General features: G+C 40.1%; 1 pseudogene; it reads right to left on the reverse strand.

Annotated features, from left to right (window-relative positions):
• Nucleotides 1-19,062, reverse strand: part of LOC107702042 (dynein heavy chain 2, axonemal-like) — a 153,203-nt pseudogene that overhangs the window by 56,355 nt on the left and 77,786 nt on the right.

Consider the following 19,062-nt stretch of genomic DNA (forward strand, 5'->3'; position numbering starts at 1 on the left):
TCCACCCTTCCTCCAGACTCTAGGACTTTGGTTTCCAAATGAAATACAAAACTTGCTCTCATCTGAAAAGAGGACTTTGGACCACTGGGCAACAGTCCAGTTCTTCTTCTCCTTAGCCCAGGTAAGACGCCTCTGACGTTGTCTGTGGTTCAGGAGTGGCTTAACAAGAGGAATACGACAACTGTGGCCAAATTCCTTGACACGTCTGTGTGTGGTGGCTCTTGATGCCTTGACCCCAGCCTCAGTCCATTCCTTGTGAAGTTCACTCAAATTCTTGAATCGATTTTGCTTGACAATCCTCATAAGGCTGCGGTTCTCTCGGTTGGTTGTGCATCTTTTTCCTTCCACTCAACTTTCTGTTAACATGCTTGGATACAGCACTCTGTGAACAGCCAGCTTCTTTGGCAATGAATGTTTGTGGCTTACCCTCCTTGTGAAGGGTGTCAATTATTGTCTTCTGGACAACTGTCAGATCAGCAGTCTTCCCCATGATTGTGTAGCCTAGTGAACCAAACTGAGAGACCATTTTGAAGGCTCAGGAAACCTTTGCAGGTGTTTTGAGTTGATTAGCTGATTGGCATGTCACCGTATTCTAATTTGTTGAGATAGTGAATTGGTGGGTTTTTGTTAAATGTGAGCCAAAATCATCACAATTAAAAGAACCAAAGACTTAAACTACTTCAGTCTGTGTGCATTGAATTTATTTAATACACGAGTTTCACAATTTGAGTTGAATTACTGAAATGAACTTTTCCACGACATTCTAATTTATTGAGATGCACCTGTATATAAAAACAAAAAGTACCGATAAGAATACCGTTAAAGTACCGAATCGATAAGCAGTATCGGTAAGAGTAGTAATACCGTTAAAACCTTAACTATGCCCATCCCTACTCAGAAAGGCTGTAAATTATCACCTCTGCTATAAGTAATCACACATTCCACATGCCTGCCGCAGGCCTCTGATTCAGACCAATCACCGGAAACCTGCTCAATCTCCTGTGCTCTCAACTCTTTCTTTCTCTCTGACTCTGCCTGACATACACATGAACATTAGCAGAGGGAAAGGTGCAGTGATGAGAGGATTCATTCTCTCCGTCTCTCATATATACACACACAGCACAGCAGCTCTTGATCTGTCATATTCATCACTCTCATCACATCATCTAACTGTGTGTCTTCACTGCAGGCTGTTCGCAGAGGAGCAGCAGGTGAGAGAGAGGACTGAAAATCCCTGACTACATTACTATTGCCACAGCATTTTCACATATGCACATACACCAAGCTATCAAAATAAGGGATTGTGTCATTTTTAAAAATCCTTTTAAACCACCTGGAACTGATTTTCACTTTTACAATGGCTTTTTTTTCCTAAGCGCGTGAAAGGTATGTTAATGACAGTTACTTGAACCAAATCAACTACAGTAAATTCTTTGTACAATTATGGTTGTTATCTATAAAATTAACATCACCATACAATAAAAAAGTAGCAACAAATAATGCACAAAATATAAATAAAATAAAAACTCTGCTAGAATGCATCATGACATAATTTAGACTGGTCCTAATAGAATTCTACATCCCTCTGCTGTCCACCATTACAGTGGATCTTAATGTAATCACTCTTTTAGAGTTGTTAGGAGGGTTTTATTTATATCAAGTGTTTTCAAAGCTGAATTAATTTTTTCCATTGAAACCAACTTAATTTTAGCTACACATTCACCAGTAGATGCCTCTGAGACAGTACATACAGATATTTGACAATTACAGCCACTACAGTGTCTGCAAAGACACTAAACCAATCAAATATGAAAAATATCATATATTACATAATAGACAAAAACAGATAAATTCACTATGCTATTAACGTTTTCATATCTAAGACATTTTTGTCACTTCCAGTGACATTTTTCCTTGATGACTCTGATGAGGACATAAAATTGTTTTTAATTACACTTTAATTATAATTACGACAGACTAATCCAAAGTTTCAAAACAAAACAAAAGACCAAGCACTGAAATGCTTGTAATTGCTTTTAAAAAAGTTAACATGATACTTACAAAACAAAACAACCAAAAATGAAACGGGACATCCTGTAAAGTTCTGTAAGATTTGGATGACTTCAATAAAAGGTAAACAGCAAGGAGGATAAATGAAGAGAATCACCAACTAAAATTTCCTTCTGTATCTCTGTTACTAAATGCTTTTTTTTAAACAAGACTTCAGACATCTGCAAAGATCAAGAGTATTTCTTTATCTCTCCCTGTTTCATAGCAAACATAATTCCATAACCTCTTTGAATGAGTCTGCTGTGTGTGTGTGTGTGTGTTTGAGTTTGATCAATGACTTTTCCATCCGCCCCGCTGTCATGCGGAGAGTTCATCAGAAAATGCTGAAACTCATATTTACTGCAGGGTAGTCACTCCTGCAATGGTCTCTTCCCATCTCTCTGTTTCTCTCTGAGCCCAATCAGGGGGCTTGTGGATGTTAATTGAATTGGGCTGAGGGTCTCTTTCTAATGTGCAGCAGATGGTCAGGGCATTCCTCCTTCCTTTTTCTCACACACATGCACACATCATACACGTGTATACGCACACATAAGCATGTATAAACACACACATATGCACACACACTAGGTGGCAGTGTTGTACTACCCTCGCCCGCTTAAAGCCCTAAAGCCATTATAAAGCAATGAATGCTGATCATTTAGAGAAAGTGACCATGTGTGATTTAGAATGTGAAGCCTTGCTCTATGTTTATAGAGTAAACTCAGTCTACTTACCAAATAAAGTGCCAACCTAGGTTGTTCCTTGAACACATACCGATGTTCAAATTGAAGCCATTGATGTCTAAAAATGCTGTCTATGTAGGCATCTCACTACATTTTGAACAGCATATAGGTACTAAATCACAGAAATTCGCACACACACTAACAAACTTATAGTGTTCTAACAGAAAAACACAGAGGAGGACATGACCTCAAAATCAAAATACCTAGTCATCAGCAAAACTAGGCTGGGACGTTCAGCTGCAGCTGTGTGTGTGCGTCCAAACAGCAGCATATGCGCATCAGGACAAAAAAATGTGCGCTGTAGCAAGCTGTAAATAAAATACAGTGTTGGTAAGGAAAGTGTATGTGTCTAATTTAATTACAGAAACTAGCATATGCTAAAAGTGTTTTCAAACACGTTTTGTCCTGCATCATTAAAGACAGTTTCCCCCACTGGCTCTGCTCGATGTTAAGTTATGACTGCTGGGAGAGTCCATCGGTCAGTCGAACCTTCGGTGCAGGACGGTTTTACCACATATTCTGCAGAACTGTCACTCGTGCAACTGCAGAGCAGGCAAAGAGATGCTTCTATGCGCCATAGTTACAATGAGTGTGTGTGCAGCGTGCACAATGCGGAGCTGTAGGTGGTAATTACAGGTGATTTGCACTCCGTCCTGCTAAATGTGTGGAAACACTCAATTATAAAGTACACGGCAGCAAACAGAAAGCCTCTTCACTGCAGGACCATTAACGCACACACAGCTCCATCTGTGTGCGCGAACACTTCAGCTTCTATCATGAATACTATCATCCAGGGCTGTGCAAAAAATCAAATGCGCATCTCGTCAGTAAAGCCGCTCCTGTGATTAGTAGTAAATCTCCGTTCATAAATCTCCATAGTTCACTGACAAGCTACACAAAATCGCGTTCAAAATCAGCAATGAATCGCCTGCGATTTTGAACGTGATTTTGTGTAGCTTGTCAGTGAACTACGGCACTGTGTAGTAAATGCCGCTCCATCTGAACGGAGATTTACTACTAATCACAGGAGCGGCTTTACTGATGAGATGCGCATGAAAATCGCATTCGATTTTTTGCACAGCCCTACTATCATCATTAATCATCTTTTCTCCTTGTAAACGGGGCTGTGCGTTATTGAGAGCCTGAGTAATTTGGAATTGATTCGGTCACCTGTATACAACCCCATCGCGGAATACTAAACACACAGTATTTGTTGATATGGCATACAATGCTCTGACAAAAAAAAACAAAAAACAGACGAAGAAATAGAGTGATCAAAGAGGTGTGAGAGAGGAAGAACTAAAGATAAAGCATATGTCCACCTTTTGTTGCAGCACTGATGGGGACGAACAATACCTGCAGGTATGCGTGCTAAAGAAGGGAGAGAGAGACCACATCCTTTCTCTGTTCTGCAGGCTCTAAGCTTCTAGAAATAAGCAATAAGAATCTTCCCCCTCTTTCTCTATATATCCGTTCGCTCGCTTTTTCTCCCCATGCCTACCTGTCAGCAAGACACCACCCCCTGTGATTCTCTCTCAGTCTGTCTCTCTCTCACAGGTGGGTGTGAGACACTAGCTGGGTTTCCATCCAAAGGTGTGAATTTAACTTATGCACAATATTGGAATATCACATAAAACATTTGCGAATAAGCACCGTTTCCATCCAACGAGTCAAAGAGAACAAAACGGTCACTCCCTGATAAACTGGCACTAAATATCACTAAGAAAAGTAGGAGAAGCCACTGAATATAATAATTTTCATAATAAATTACTTGCGCCCTTAGAGCGAGCAGACAAAACACAATAAATGCAGTCATTGCTTCCGGAAGTGGATATCTGCTGTTTGGGAATGCAGTCGTGCAAGATAGTTCTGGGAGGCAATTATACAGAAATACTTTGACGACACACCTTGCTTGGGCATTTAAGAATGACCATAAAAACATTTCAGATGCTGTGCAACAAGATCGGTCCGCTGGTTAGTCAGGTTATGCCATCCCATAGCGCAAAGTCACATGACTTTTTTGATGCTCATGGAGGAATTTATTAGGCAAATATGTTTCCATCTCCCATTATTCGCATTAACCCTTTTTCGCACAAGTCAAAAAACACCTCAAGCGAGCATAAAAACTTTTGTTGCGAATTCAGGGATTTTTTTTTTACATTTACATTTAATCATTTAGCAGACGCTTTTATCCAAAGCGACTTACAAATGAGAACAATAGAAGCAATCAGACCAACGAGAGAACAACAACAGTATACAAGTGCCATGACAAGTCTCAGTTAGTCTAGCACAGTACACGTAGCTAGTTTTTTTTTTTTTTTTTAAATAATAGAATGGAATAGAACAGAATAGAATAGGTAAGTGCTAGTATTAGTTGGTCAAGTGCTGGCGAAAAAGATGTGTCTTTAGATGTTTTTTGAAAATGGCTAAAGACTCAGCTGTTCGAATTGAGATCGGGAGGTCATTCCACCATCTGGGCACAGCCCAGGAAAAGGTCCGTGAGAGTGATTTTGTGCCTCTTTGGGATGGCACCACAAGGCGCATTACAAAGAGCATTACAATAGTCCAGTCTGGAGAGAACAAGAGCTTGGACAAGAAGTTGTGCGGCTTGCTCTGACAGGAAGGGTCTAATCTTCCTAATGTTGTATAAGGCAAATCTGCAGAACCGGGCCGTTGTAACAATATGGTCTGTGAAGCTTAACTGATGATCGATCACAACTCCTAGGTTTCTGGCTGTCCTGGAAGGAGTTATGGTTGACGAACCCAGCTGTATAGAGCAGTTGTGATGAAACGATGCCTTGAGGAACCCCAGCAGCAAGAAGTTGTGACTTACAAACCTCACCCCTCCAAAACACCCTGAAGGACCTACCTGAGCGGTAGGACTTGAACCACAGGAGTGCGGTTCCCGAGATGCCCATCTTTCTGAGGGTGGACAGGAGGATCTGGTGGTTAACTGTGTCAAAAGCAGCAGACAGATCCAGCAAGATGAGTACTGAGGATTTGGAAGCTGCTCTTGCCAGTCTTGATGCAATACTTCAAAATGCGCATAAAAACAGGGTGATGGAAACATAGCTACTGACGCATATGACAGCTTATAGCACAGACAGCTGCAGTCTTTATGACTCTGCATATTAGTGCATTACTAATCATATACACAATCACGTTTGCAACTGAGCTGCTTCTTACATAGACTTTTTAGACAGTAGGGAATGTATGGGGTATGTGAAGGACAGAAGTACAGGTTGATCAATATCTTATCGGAGACTACAGACAAAAATTAATGACTAATTCAAAGCCCTAAAAGAAACTTTTTAGAATTTCTAAATATATATTTATTTTAGTATTTGCTTTATTTATGCATTGATTTACCAATTGAGAATGTCTCCACAGGTAAGTTTTTACTGCATATATACATATACACACACATATATATATATATATATATATATATATATATATATGTGTGTGTGTGTGTGTGTGTACGCATATATGAGCAAATTCACATGAGAAATATCATAGACCAATTTGTCCCCAGAGGCAAACTCTCACAAACAGTATTGATGCAAAATGACATAAGCACGCAAAAATCTATATGGGAAGTCTGCGTAGAGACATATAAAAAACAAACAAACTAACGCTACAGAACTGCTCTTACATCAAAATTGACAAACAGCCAAAGACTCGTTTCCGACTGATCCACGCAACTTGCACATAAACACGCTGATACACACGCACACACACTGCTTCCAGCTATATACGAACAGGCCTGAAGGCATTTTAAGAAAACTTTCAGCCCTTGGGAAAGAGGCTGCTTGTACAAATGATTCTATTAGATTAGAGCTTTTGTGCGGCTGCCATATGCACAAAGCATCCTCTCCAGTTCTTATCTGCTCACAGCTCGTTTGTATAATTGTGAGCACTGAACACTTTGTGAAACTCCCGAATGTTCTCAATCAAACCCAAAAGAGCAACAGCATCATTTGAGCTCATCTAAACACAAGAATGGCTTTTCCCACTATTTATTCATTCATAGACAGTCAGTTTATGTTCTTTATTGGACCCTTGACATGTTTGTCCAGAAGGCTTAAAGCAGCCATTCTGAGTCCTGCTCTCTAAAGAGATTGATAGTAATTATGTTTGTGTGAGAGCTCAAGGTGCCCTGGCATTGATAAGCCATTTAGTCTGTGTATAAAAACATGGCTTGCTGTCAAACACAGATTTGAACTGGACTCTGAGAAAGCAATGCTGTCCGGCCAGTGGCTGTGATTCACACCCCAGTGAACTGCCCACCTAGGCAGCCTTTTTGGGCATCAAAGGTACATTTAAACACTGGATGTGTTTCAAAACCTACTGAGTTACACACCTAGCCAGAATTTTTGGATATCAAAGGTCCATTCGAACACTGGCTGTCTTTCAAAACCTAGTGAGCTGCTTTTCTAAACAGCATTTTTCCACATCATAGGTGCATTAAATACAATAAGAACATTTAAATATGCCTGTAATGTCCAAATTTCTGTCCAGTAGGCGGCTCACTAGGTTTTAAAACACAGCCAGTGTTTTGTCTCATTTACTTGTTCTTTCTCTGTGTCACAGAGTAATATGATAATGTGGAGTTACTGGCTCCTCACACGTGGCGGTTCTCCCCTGCAGCAGGGCGCTCCATCATGTTGAGGAATGGTGTTTTTTAGGCTATGGCTTGTTTTTGGCACTAATATATTCACATTACGGTGCTGTAACAGCATGGATGAAGACAGTAACAGTCCCTAGGTGGACAGGGAGTCTGCCAAAAAAAAAAAACAATTCAGCAATTACCCCTCGAATGGACATGCATGAAAGTTATGGTACAATTAAGTCTCAGTAAAAAAACAATCCAATATATCAATTAGGCAAAGGCAATTAGGACAACTACCCAATTAAGATGGAAAATCTGCTGGTGGAGGCTGTAGGCTGTAGCAAACTGCTAGGGAAGACAAAGTGTTTCAGACTTGGGCGAATGGGATTTTTTTTTTGCTAACTTTGTTCTTGTGTTTTCTTTTTCTGAAGGGAATTATGCTGCAAATGAATTCTATTGTGAAAAAAATAAAATCAATTCAAATAAAATAGTTTTTTGTTTAGCTGCATCAACTGTGGTGTGAATAGACCATCAGATTCTTACAGAGAATCTCTACCACCTCAGGACGCTGAATCATCATCATCTTTTTAAGATTCTGCTTATTGAGCACCTGAGTGTCTGTAACCTTTTGACGTTTGACATTCTGGAACCTCTGGCTTCTCACCTCAGTTTGTGGTGTCCTTTGTCTTTGTAGGGTGTGATATCCAGGGACATTTCCTCCCATGTGTTCATGATGCCTTCCAGTGTCTGAAAATCAGAGGTCAGCATTAGGCTTTTTAATGTTAGCACTGATCTTTCCAGACACATTCCACCTCAGCACTGAATGGCACATTCTGGAGGGGCAGCCATCGGTCTCATGGGGACGTTAGACGGCTAATGACAAGGAAAGAACATTGATTGGGGCCCCTGCAAAGTTCCCCCCCACAATAAACATTTGATGGAGTCTTTCTAAAAACACCAGACATGTGCCAATGACACTTGTTAGCCAATGACAATGAGCAGCCTACCTAGACAGTATTTTTGGACATGATTCAAACATTTAAACACTGCCTGTCTTTTAAATTCCACTGAGCTGCTCACCTAAACAATATTTATCGGCATCATAGGCATGTCCGAACATTTGCTATGTTTCAAATATAGTGTGCTGACAAACTAGACAGCATTTTTGGCCATCATAAGTGCATTTAAAGATTAAAGCTATAGCTGCATATTAAAAAATAGTGAGCTGCTTACGTAGAAAACACTTTCGTGCACCATAAAGGTCTTGCAAAATGTTTCAATATCTAGTCAGAAACCTACCTAGTCGGGGTCATAGGTACATATAAATGCTCAAACATTTGGTTGTTTCTCAAAAGCTGAGCTTTTTTCTCAAAATGAGAGCTGCCTATCTAGATGGGATTTTGTTGTATTAAAGTCACATTTACATTCTGCCACTTTCAGTGGACAAAATCCATTTTTTTCAAGGATTCCATACAATCAGAACTGTCATGTGAGAATGATTTTGAGTGACTTCTGTATGAGCCGTAAATCATACATTGCTTTACCACTGACAATAGACAATGAACCATTTTTGTCTGCAAAATTTGGTCAAAAATTGCATGCGACCGCATGTTTAGAGCTGAAAAGGGAGCCACCAATATTGTAAGGACCTTAGGCGACTAGTGACAGGTAAATACAATTAATCGTGGCCCCTGCAAAGTCCCCCCTACAATAAATGTCAGAGATGGGGTCTTTCCAAAAACGCCATGCACCATGCCAACAATGCTTCTCATTTACACTCTATCTGTCTTTCTCTTTTTCTCTCTCTCTGCAAGTGACTTCTAAGTGAAGCGCTTTGTGCTTTAGGGGTTATGAGGGTTTGCTCTCCCATTGCCCCTCTTGAACCAAAGCTGTTTTGTTGTAACCTCTGCGAGCGCACAGAAGAACGTCTGGGAATCTCCCTGGGCTGAAAGTGAGAAGAAAGAGAGGAAGAAGGTGGGAGAGAGGGGAGAGGGGAGGCGTACAGCCTCCCACAGTCTGACAGCTGGACAGGGCAGCTCTCCTCTGCAGGGGCAGTAAAGGCGGCGCTGAAGGAAATTAAGCGCAAGGCTCATTTCCCCTGTGGCCGCCACACATGACCTGCGACTGCAGCCTGGGGACAGACGCCTCCAGCAGCACTGCACTCATACTGTACTGCACTATTACTGAACACAGTCCAGGAAATGTTCCTTTTCAAGTCTAAAATAGGACTATAAACCAGTTAACTCATAGGCCTGTTTCACACATCCTGTGCCTGCAGCACGTAGCTTTTACACTACAGGCATTTCTGCTTCGTAACAGCTCTATGTAGAAAATAAAGTGACTGCTGGTTTACTACATTGCATATTTCTTCCAATAACAGTCATAAATTATAATACAAATAATATAATGGATATCGGAAGTGGGCCATTGAGAATTATTACAAACTTGATAGCCATGAAATCTAATTTACATGAGGAGGTGGAATGACATTTTTATCCAAATGGTTTACACAGGACCCAATACACAGCTTTAAACTGCTTAAAGCGTCTGGATTCAGTCAATCTTTACTGAATAAAAAGTGCTCTTTATGAATTTGCATCAACTTGACACGGAGGTGTTTTTCAAGCAATAGGGGACTTATTCTTCTCTCGGTATTATGTTGCTTCATAAAAGCCAATATTACAAAATATAGTTTTAATAAAAAGGTTTATAGTACATGTTCAACATTTTGCATTATACTCTCCATCAGAGTATAAAACTAATAAATACACTACAGTTCAGAAATCGGTAAGCTTTTTTAAAATGTTTTTGAAAGAAGTCTCTTATGGTCATCAAGGCCATTTTGTGAAATATTAAAAACGTGTTAAATATTGTGCAATATTATTACAAGTCAAAATAACTTTTATATTTGAATGTATTTCAAAATGTAATTTATTCATGTGCATGCGTAATACTTTTGTGGAAAACATGATGAATTTTTTTCAGGATTCTTTGATGAATAGAAATGTCAGAAGAAAAATGTCAGAGTTTTATTTAAAACTTTGTAACACTGTTTTCATTTATTGCATTCTTGCTAAATAAAAACATTAACTTCTTAAAAACAATCCCTCAAACATTAGAATGGTAGTGTAAAAAGGTAACTGCTACTTGATTTCTTGTGATTGTGACTTTAATTCACTCAATGTTATTTTAAAACTTTGTAAATATTAAATATTGTAAATAAACTTGTCATAATTGTGACTTATTTCACAATGTGGTTATAGTTCTTTTTTTAAACTTCTTCACACAATTACAGAAACAGGCTTCCATTTGCAGTAATGACATGCAGCACAACTAAGCTTAGCACTGAAGCGCTACTTTTATTGCTGCTCATGTGCTCAAATGCTGTAATGTGGGCACCAAATGGGAACCAAAAAGAGCATGTGCCTGTAGTGCTACAAATGCAATGTGCGAAACAGGCCTAATTTTAAAATAAATAAAAATCTGACTGTAAGTATAACCCTATAGCAGTCTGATAGCTTTGTACTCATGAACACCACTGCTTTTACATTCAAACTGCTTGGCTAATGAAAACCACATCTGCATTGCTGCCAGACTTTTAGACTGGGGCTCTCTGCTGTGATTCTCTGCTGGGTTTGGTCTGACTACCGGATGTCACCCTGAGGATATTATCTTTGACCTTCCAAACCTGACCTCTGACCATAATCCTCCCGACAGTGACTTTCCTTTTCTCTTTAACATACTGAACCTCTGAGGATCTTATGCACTGTGAGAGGAGCACAGAGAATTGAACCCTGATGAACCTACAGTCCTTCATAGAGACAAAAGAAATAGAAACAAAAGTGAATAAGGAAGACACTCTTGAAAATAAAGGTTCAAGTAATAATTTACAGTTCCAGTTTTACAGCCTCAGATTTGACTCATATTATATGCTTTTTAATCATTTAATGTTTTCCTATGAGGTCCACTTATAATGTCCTAATTTGGTTTTCAGGTTTCCACAATGTTTTAAGTGAAAGTTTCAGTAAGTTTCCAAATACTCTCTCGAAGGATCAGGGACAATTTGGTTTGTCTTTTGCTTTTAAAAACCCCAAATCCAATGCACTGATCTGAAGAATCTAACAACTAATAAGTTGACATTGTTCATTTCTAATAAACCATATACAGTGGCAAACTCAAAAACCCCAAACAGAGGAAAAACTGATGAGAAAAAGAGCTTTGTTTGCACTTTAGATTCAGAAAAGAACTATGGTCTCATAAACTGTTCTCTGTAAAATGTTTCACTGAAGAATCATTTTAAGTCTGAAGTGACAAAAGGAAATAAATTAATCCACATGAGAAAGAAAGAGTTCTGAAGAGGGATTTCATACCTGTTCTATGGAGAGTTCTTTGCTGGCCGCTCCTGATATGTCACTGATACGCTCAGCATGGTGGTCCAGACCCAAAGTCACAATCTTCTCCAGAGTGAAGTCTGCACTGGTTGGGTCAAATGTCTGCTGCACCTCTTGTCTTATTTGATCCCAGTGTCTAAAATAAACAGATCCAAACCATCTTTTGAAGATAAAATCTGACTGGCCAAGACGCTTTAACACTGACACATGAATCTGAGCTCAAAGGGTGGAAAAACCTTTTTATCAAAGCCATTTGATCTATTACAAAACCTAATGAGCTGCCTACGGGCCAGCATTTTAAGACAACATAGACGCAGTTACCGAGATCAAGGCTTTTCCAAAAGGAAGGCAACTTAATCATGCTGTCTCCTAAAATTTGTCCCAATTCTAAAGTTGCATCACATGTATCCTTCATAAAAAAGGCATTTCCAGAATACATTGCATTGAAGTAAAATAAAAAATAAATAAAATTTCAATACTGAGAAGTATTTAGAAAAAATACATTTAAAAAAATTTGGTAACACTTTAGTATAGGGACCAATTCTCACTATTAACTAACTGCTTATTAGCCTGCCTATTATTAACATATTGGCTGTTTATCAGTACTTATAAAGCACATATCCTGCAGGACCATATTCTACATCCCTAATCCTACCCAATATCTAAACGTAACATCTACCTTACTAACTATTAATAAGCAGCAAATTAGGAGTTTATTGAGGCAAAAGTCATAGTTAATGGTTTGTTAATAGCGAGAATTGGACCTTAAAATAAAGTGTGACAAAAAATTCTAATACATTCTAATACATATTCATATATTACAATATTTAATTTTTTCTAAATACTTTCCAGTATTATATATAAGAAAACGTTCAGTGTAATTAAAAAAGATTCTTATCCAATGTTTATATAGGTCAATATGTCTATATACCATGCTTATACAGCTCAATAGAGCTATTGTGTAGGCCGTTAGGAGAAAGTAATTAAAGTATGATTTGAAGTTCCTAAGCTAAAATTACAGAGAATGTGTGCTATTCTGAGTATTTCAAGAGCTGAAGAAAGACAGTCCACTGCACTGTTTAGTCACAAAAGACTGGACATGTTGACAGTCAGATTTTGTCATAATAAACAGGTGTGATGGCTGATGACAGCGCAAGGATTGAATTCTCCCATGAGAGATCCCGCAGCCATGACGCACAGCTTGTCTTCTCTCAAAGAAATCCAAAGAGACTGTCAGTACATCTGATCCACAACAAAACACAACACCGCTATTAAAAAAAAAACATCCTGCCAATGACTGGCCCCTTTGAGATCGGGCCCAAGCATTCTGGGATGAGATCTCTCCTACGAGTGCCTGTGTTTCTTTTACTCCTCTTGTCTCCCGTTCTGTCGGTCATGGACTTCTGAGGCTGGAGCTCTGTTTATTTTCATCTGCTTACCCGAGGTGCTGCGCCGGCCAGCGGGGGACGCTAACAGGGATCTTTCAGAGGGTTACATCAGTGTGATTAGCCGGCTGTCATCAGGGGAACGTGAGGCCTGTCTCTGTCGTCTCCACCAGGGATGTTGTAGCACGCCTGATTGGGGCCGATGGGCTGTTGTTTTGGGAATGCCAGATCCAATCAGATGGCTTAGGGAGCGAATGACAGGGCAGAAGAAAAACATAGAGTGGGAAAATGTCACGTTTCTCTCGGCAGGGATGGCGCCGGAGTGCACAAACGCTCTGCGTGACAGAAAGGAGAGGTGACGAGCTGTAACTGAGGGCTAGCTGTCAAAGTGTGGGATTACAGCTGATCCTAGAACTGCAATTGGCACCAAACCTCTGCCTCTGATGATTATCAGCCGGACTTTACAGCAGACCACAGGTCACATGCTACAGAGGGTAATATCCTGAACAGAGAGAAGTTGCAAAGAGCGATTGTCCGCTGAAGAGACAACATGAAAGACGAGTGTCATTTAGTCAGTAACCACTCTCGATAAGGAGGATTAGTGTGAAAATGACACTTCATTATGCTGAGGACACTCACCTCTCTCTCATGAATGGATTCCTGAGGTCTGTGATCAGTGGGACGATATTCTTAAAATGCTTGATCCTGTTCTTAGAGAAGTCCACAACCTCCCAGTGCTTGTCTTGAAAGAACACAGTCAGGATTCTACTGCAGGCTGCAGTGTAAAATGCTGAGTGCTGTGTTGTGATGGACTGATCTCCTGTCAGTGGAAAAGCACCCAAAGGGTCTGAATCAAGCAGGTGTTTCTAATCTGCTTAAAGCTAAATGTCAGGATAATGAGAAGCTGGTGAGAAGAGAAGCTAAATTAGCTTTAAAGGGTAATTAGCTACACAAAAGGGCTTTTATCACAGTTACAAAGAGAAACGAAGAAATGAGAGTCTCTGCTGGACCCTAATGAATCAGTATGTGTGTGAGTACAGTGGAAGATGAGTGAGAGACTGAGACATCACTGACACTGCTGATAGCAGTTAAGTGGGTCCTGATGGCTGCTAGATTTTTTTATGTGAAGGGTCTCTACAAGGTCTTAGTACTCAACCTGTTAATTGTGATGCTTAATTAAATTAAAAAATTAAATGTGCATATTAATAGATATTATTTGTATTATTTATATATATATATATATATATATATATTAAGGTACCCATATTACCACACCTGGAAAGAAACAAGAGTCTGCAGCAGTGCTGAAAACATAAAATATGAAGATGAAGTGCATCACTTCCAGGTACGTTAGCAAATCAAAAAGAGTAAAAAAACATTAAAATAAAATACAATGTACACCACTATTTAAATGTTTTAGGTTAGTAAACTTTTTTAAGTTTTTGAAATTATGTTATGCTCACCAAGGCATAAAGTATTTATTTGATCACAAATACAGTAAAAACAGTAATATTGTGAAATATTATTACAATTTAAAATAACATTTTCTATTTGAATATATTTTAAAATGTAATTTATTCCTGTGATCACAAAGCTGTATTTTGGCAGCCATTACTCCAGTGTTCATTGTCAACTGATCCTTCAGAAATCCTTCTAATATGTTGATTTGGAGCTAAAGAAAATTTTTGAAAACAGTTGTGCTGCTGGATTTTTTTTGTGGAAACTTCCAATCTTACTGACCCAAAACTTTTGAACTGAACTTTTAAACTATTTTTAATGTATTGATATTTAATTTTTATATTAAATATGTATGTATTATTTTAGTGCTATATTTTAACACATTTTTTTTAATTATATAGAATTATATAGCTAAAAAAATAAATTTTGTTCTATTCTGAAGACTAAAATTATTTATTAGAAACTCCCATAGTCAGCTTGGCTGACTAAAGTTGAGTTTACACCAGTGGTGTAGGTTATGTTGTGCTGACTTGCCTTGAAATCTCTGCTGAGTGTGTGGAGTCTCTTGAACATGGTCTGGGCAGCGTTGTCCATGGCCTCGCTCTGTAGAGAGCTGAACCAGAAGTGACCTTACCAACAGTATCAATACTGTTCAATTTTGCTGTCACACAGGACCAGTGAATCGCCCTCAGCCTGTTTATACTGTTGAGCTGCTATGCGTTGTGTGTCTGTTATTTATTGTATGGAAAAACGTTTTTTTATTATTATTATTATTACTGTAACAGCAGTGAACAGGCACCTTCTCTAGAGTGAGGATGTCTTTAGAGGCTGGTTGTTCAATATTAAAGATGTTGAGACCGTAGCGTATGTTCTGCTCCTCTTCTTTAAGAGCCTCCTACTGGGCACGCAGCTCTGACACCTGCTGCAGTGCAGAATCTGGGGTTACACTGCTGCCAAATGGACCTGCACAGACATAATCACACACAAATAAGACCATATACATGAAGACAAAGACATATGAAGACCACACACACAAGCATACAGATGCATATGGTTAATGATTAAAAAACTGCACATTCAGCTGTCATTTCCCCAGAAAGCAGATTGTCGCTCTAAAAAAAGCTCAATGGATTCCTACTGGCCAGAAAGTTAGCGAAGTGAGCATGTTTCTCACAATGTGCTATTAATGTGGTTTCACAGCTGGGAGCTCAGCAGGTCAGTAGGTAGGTCTGTTTCCTGAGCAGAGTGTGAGTTCTGGCTCGGACCCAGCTCCACTCATAAGCCTGGACTCCCACGATCCACGCGCACTTGTGACAGCTTTGATTTACGAGATATTTGATCTTTTGAAAAGCACCTCATTCATCTCAGGACGGCGACACACAATGTGTACAGTAACACACAGGAACGCACTAACACAGATATCAGCAGGGGCAGTTATCTGCCCCAAAGGCCTCTGTGATATGTTTACAGGCGCGAATGTTTACGTCTGTCAGCGTTTATAATGGATCCCATCAAACGCACTGGCTAAATTGCACACTTCCATCTCCAGCAATTACAAAAAACACACATTTACACAATTCTGCATTAAGGCGAGCCATTAAACAGTGTGTGAAGATCCATCGGGGATCTCCAGTCAATATTTGCGTAAAGTCTGATTTACTGAAGCATTTAGCACATGCTGAAGTGCATCGCTGGAGCAGAACAAATTCAGGAGCATGGGTGTTGAGAGGTTTGATGACGCCCATTCTCTCTCTCCGTTGTGCCTGAATAAAACGTAAAGAAAATCTAATTAGCAAATGTTAAAATGTGCAAAATTTTTGATAAATCTGCCTTGGAGACTTCAACCAGTCATACATGTTTAATTGGCTCTGCGCTGAGAAACACAATGTTGTATTTTTCCTCAGTGCCGGATCTGAGAGGGAAAGTCACACTGGGTCCATGGAGAGCAGGAGATGAGATTTTGAAGGGGCACCTTGGCAGGAGCCAGTAGTGTGTTTGGACTGAATGAGTGTGATATTATTGAAACGGTCTCTCTCCCCTGAATACAAATTTTTCCCCGCACAAAGCTGGTTCCTGGCCTCATTAACCTGAAGGAGCCCACCATTGTTTGCAGGAACAATCCAAACAATCCCACCGTTCTCAACAAGTTCAAAAATTCTGGGGTTGTGGGAAATAATGATGGTGAGCGTTGAGCGTGTTCGCCACGTGTTGATTTAGCACAAAGCTTTCATGTTAATCGGCTGTGCCAAAACTCCAACTCTGTCTGAATCAAGACGGAAAGGCTTTTGGATACATACTGAGTGAGCAAAGAAGTGCAAGAAAAAGGGAAGAATGAAGGGAAGGAAAAGTAGGACGAAAACTCTGTCCGCTTTGATACAGTCCGGCACAACGTGACTTTGTTTGTGAAGAGAGGTGGCAGTGCGAGACAGAAAAAAAATAAATTTTCAATCTCGTTTTTAATAGAGCACAGAATAAACAGTGCAGAGACACCAGCAGGAGGTGGAGCAGCATTACGTGACAATGAGAGAGAGAGAAAGAAAGAAACAGGGAGGCAGAAAGGCTGAGACTGCAGTCAAGGGCAGGATGTCAGCGTGATGGTCACTTCTGCTGTAGGTGAGGCTCCATGGCGTTCTGAAACATTATCTCAAGGCTAATTGGTTGTGATGTGCCGTGGGGCATGTGGGAGGTTGATGGCTCTACCCAGCACTCCCCACCACGCAGAACACCCACGGTCCCAGAAAGCAAAGGCCTGCGGTGCCGTCCATGTAGCGAACTGACCTACAGAAAAAGAGGCATGCTGGGATGTGAAGCTCACAGTAGGGTCTGAGACAGCACTAGCAGTCATCCTACTGACCGTGTGTGTGTTTTCCCATTCTATAACATTCAAATCTCTCACGTTGATGTGTACAGTATGTGTGTGTTCACCATTGCTACTGAAGCTCTGTAGGGCAGAATGTGTCTTCTTCTTAAACTCCTCAGAGGAGAGGATCAGCCCACTATTCATCATGTCTTTGTGTTTCTTCAACATGACGTCACTGTCAAATCACAACCTGCTGGAACCACACCCACTCTGAATTCAGAGCCTCCAGAAACTCCAACACCTACAGAGACGGAAAGAAAAAGCGAGAGATAAAGAAAATCAAATAAAGAACAGTCAAATATGGAATAGAGGCAAGAGATGAAAATGTATTTAGAAGACAATTTGACTGGAAAACCTGAGGGAGTGTGTGTGTGTGTGTGTGTGTGTGTGTGTGTGTGTGTGGCGCGACACTCACAGCGGGGTCGACGGCAACCTCATATTTCTCAAGGATGGCAAACTGCTCATGGATGGGCGGAATCTGACTTTCTATTTTACTCAGATCTGCCTGCAGAGTTTCCAGAAGTTTTAGACTCTCTCCCAACTCCGGCAGAGTCTGAGGAGGCTGAGACACCCTGAAAACACACACACAGCCAATGACTCTATGCACATGGTAAATATTTAATGCCTATTGAATTATGCACAATAACTCAGAACTAGCCACATATAGATGCTCTGTTTTAAAACTTATTGAGCTGCCTACCAAGGTAACTTTTTAGTTTATGTTGTTATGGAGTTGATAAGAAATTCTGAGTGGTTTTTAGCATGATGCATTGTTGTGGCAGGGGTGTTGCTACGGTGTTCTGGGTGGTTGCTAAGTGGCTCAAGCCAGGGTCATTACATTACACAACAAAATTACTAACATTTTAACTACACTTAAATTGAAAACAGAAAAAAAACTACTGCTAATTCAAAATATTATTTAAAAACTATAACAGTATCTCAATGATATTAAAATAACACTGGCGCAAGTCAAAAGAGCCCATTTCCGAATCTCCACGATATTCTCTTGCTAGTCAATGGAACTATTTTTTAGAGTGTCAGGCTATTAGCTTAGCAACATGCTAATGCCAGACTCTATTGGAACCAACAGAGGTTTGTCGAGTCTCTTATGCTCTTCACGTGAGGGGTGTTAATTGCTGTGGCATGCATGAGTGACCATTAAAAGGGTCGCTGCCCATGAAGAGCGTTTCAAATCAGTCACTTATGAGGTTTCATTTCAGTTAGGATCCCAGCTGCTTATACAGAGAGCAGACAGCGAGGCAGAATTTTAGAACAGAGCTTTCACACACACCTGAGAGCGTTTTCCTGCATGAAGCTGTGCAGTTCCTTTAGTTTGGCACTGGCCATAAGGCTGAGCAGCTGCGAGAACTTGCTCTGCCACTCGTTACAATGTTGCAACAGAGAGAATTTGAGCGGAGAACAGTCCAGCAGCACAAACTGCAGACTTAACACTGTCTCCTCCTTCTGGATGTTATTCACCACCTGTGTATCCAGGGCCGTTTCTAGGCATAGGCGAGCTAGGCGGTCGCCTAGGGCGCCACCAGCTGAAGGGGCGCCAATGAGC

This window comes from Sinocyclocheilus anshuiensis, unplaced genomic scaffold (genome assembly GCF_001515605.1).
Source record: "Sinocyclocheilus anshuiensis isolate Anshui unplaced genomic scaffold, SAMN03320099.WGS_v1.1 scaffold318, whole genome shotgun sequence".
Classification (NCBI taxonomy): domain Eukaryota; kingdom Metazoa; phylum Chordata; class Actinopteri; order Cypriniformes; family Cyprinidae; genus Sinocyclocheilus; species Sinocyclocheilus anshuiensis.